This window comes from Pinus tabuliformis, chromosome 5_1 (assembly GCF_031772625.1).
Source record: "Pinus tabuliformis cultivar Carrire ecotype Pingquan chromosome 5_1, CPIR1, whole genome shotgun sequence".
Taxonomy (NCBI): domain Eukaryota; kingdom Viridiplantae; phylum Streptophyta; class Pinopsida; order Pinales; family Pinaceae; genus Pinus; species Pinus tabuliformis.
The window spans coordinates 836641976-836644945 of record NC_142305.1 but is presented as its reverse complement, the minus strand read 5'-3'; the positions used below and the strand labels follow the sequence as shown (position 1 = coordinate 836644945).

The window sequence follows — 2970 nt, the reverse complement described above, 5'->3', positions numbered from 1 at the left end:
TAAAATTGTTGGTTACTTTCTTGAGATAGGCCCCTAGGTTCCTAGCTCTCCTCGGAGGGTTGTTCGACTTTTGGATCTGGGGACACTCTTCCCTACTGGATTTTTTGACGGGGCTTCTGTTGGGGGACGATGTGGTTGCAGAGCTCTCATTGAGCTTTGTCCCAGCAGGGTTTTTCAATTCTATTGGAATGGGGGTGATGGCACTAACTACAGGGCCGAGATTGTGGCACTGTGGGGTTTACTTCAAAGTGTTGTTTGGCTAGCCATTGAATCCATTAGGATTGTTGGAGATGCCAAAACTGTCATTGACTGGTTGCAACTTGCAGGGGAGGATCACTCTAGATGTTCCTTTGCTACATCATTGGATGGATAATATTGATGCCCTCCGTTCTTCTTTCTCTGATTTATCTTTCCTCCATGTGTACAGAGAACAAAACATGGAGGCTGATGGCCTATCCAAGCGGGGGTTGGATAGTATCTCTGGCTTTATGTTTTATGAGCTATGAATTGATGGAACCATTCATTCTTCTGGGTCCTCTAAGCTATGAATTTTTTTCTACAATCTGTTGTAGGGTCTCTTCCATAGCCACCTCAACTCAAATTTTCTTCATAGATGATGTCCTTTGTTTTGGTGCAGCCAAATTTTCAAAATGGGAAACTATATATCAGATTCTTTCTAAATTTGGTAGAGCCTCAGGTCTCATTATTAATAAGGAAAAATCTAAGTTGATATCGATTGAGATGGATGTATCGACCGGCCAACAAATAGAAGCTCTATTTGGGATTAAGTTGATCCCTTTGTCTTCGGGATTCAAATACATGGGATGCTTTCTCAAACCTAGTTGTTACAGACTGTTGGACTAGGAATGGCTGATCACAAAAATCTAGAAAAAGCTTTCTATTTGGGAACATTGATGGCTGATCCTCGGGGGTAGGGTGACCTTGATAAAATCGATGCTTCAAGGAATTTATGTGTATTGGATGCACTTATTTCTTCTCCCATCAGCGATCATTCACAAAATAAACGCTATCATTTCCAAGTTCTTGTGGGCGGGATCTGGCCGAGGGAAAAAATATCACCTCATCAAGCTTGGAATGCTTTCTTTCCCTTAAGATTTGGGTGGCTAAGGATTAAGGGACACAAAGTAGTTTAATCTAGCCCTCCTCTGTTGTAATCTATGGAGGGATTTTAATGCTCAGGGCTTATGGAGAGATATAATATTAGGGAAATATATTCAACAACAAAGTATGGAAGAGTGGGTTGTTGTGGGAGCTCCCTCTAAATGTAAAAAAATTGTTATATGGGGCAACTATATAAGTTACAAACCATCATTCCAAGTCTCCCTCTCTTGCTTCAGACATAAGAGTATCACCATCATCCTCTGCCCTCGCAGTAGCTAAGTTGTTCCCCTGAACATCATTTCCCTCGTCTGGTCTGCTAGAAATAGTCTCTCCACTGTTTGCAGGACCGGAGCTTGTTTCAGCTTGAGCTTGCTAAGTTGTTGAAAAGGAAGCCCTGAATGGCCCCACAAGAGAGACCTCGAAGTTCTTGCTTATCCCTCTACCACTACCATTAACATTAGCTGCTTCGTGGGCAGGAAATATAATAGTAGCACCACCACCAGAAGCTTCTCGTTGATTTGGGGCAATACTACTAGTACTGACCATGGTATTTCCAGAGCTCATTTCAAGCTTGAAAGATTCATTATTACCATTATTTGATGTTCCCAAAATACCCCGTGAAGAAAACCTATCAAGATTTCCACCTTGCCCATCCGATATGTCGCCAAAATTTTGAACCAAACTAGAGCTTTTCCCATGGGAGCGAGCCTGCTCATACTCCACGTCATCTGTGGGCATCTCATATCGACAAACTGGACAAGGATTATGTTGTTCAAGCCATGGAAGAATGAAAATAGAATGGTACATGTGTTTACAGGGCATATGTCTTACTTCGGTGCCCACTTCAAATTCATCCTTGCATACTGCACACTATGTAGAATCGATAACAAGAAGGTCTTGGGTAATTTTAATGGTGGGCATTGTTCCTATGGAAGCTTTGGAGGCAGGAGGTGTACCATACTTGTTGGGGTCATTTTCTGCTAGTTGTTGTATAAGTTGATCCAAACCAAGCCCAAGGAAATAATCCCCAAAGTTACCAGGTAATCTAGTTGGCCGCACCCTGGTGCTATCATCAACAAAGAATTCCACATTTCCCCCACCCAGACTCATCAAATTATGCATCATTTGACCATGAGTAAACATCATAGGATTGAACCCACCAGGATCCATCCAAATTTGTACCCTTCCTCCTCTCCCTCTCCACTCCTCATTATTGGTATTACTATTGTTTTTGTTGTCATCATCATTCCCATGTTGGAAGAAAGCAGCAAGGGATTCCATCATTTGGGTTATGCCATGATCAGTTGTAAGAGTTGTAGAATGACCCCCGGTAAGACCTGGTCTAGCTTGCCATGGTTGGAATCGTAATCCCCCTTGCTCCTGCCCTTGCCCTCCCCCAAGTGTATATGGGTGGTACCCAACATTTGGTGTTGGTCTCTCTGTTTCCTCGACAAAGCCTCCATTGCAATGGGGGAAAATGAGGCCCTCCTCCCACGCATCAATTCTGATACTCCTCTGGCACTAATGACACTAGTAACTCTGCCCTTCTCTTCTAGATGACATCCTTATCTACATCCCACCTAATTCCTCCCTTCCTCCTCCCCTTGTTGCTGCTCAGAGCATGCAATCCAATAGCATCTGTCTGCTGGTGATAGGCATCATCGTGACTCTAGAAAAATGATACACATCGAAATTCTTTATTTAGTCCACTGCAAATGGACCCAATGCACCTTGATACCTCAAATCTCAAGTTTGATTGTATCTGTTCCCGTGTGATCTGCTTCTTGAGAAGCACAACCATTTCTCGGCTTCCCCCCTGAATGCATGACTGCTCGGATTTAATAAGTC

General features: G+C 43.1%; 1 pseudogene; it reads right to left on the bottom strand.

Moving 5' to 3' along the window:
* Nucleotides 1–1329: 1329 nt before the first annotated feature.
* Nucleotides 1330–2685, bottom strand: LOC149167486 (E3 ubiquitin-protein ligase RING1-like; annotated as a pseudogene).
* Between the last annotated feature and the right edge of the window lie 285 nt (nucleotides 2686–2970).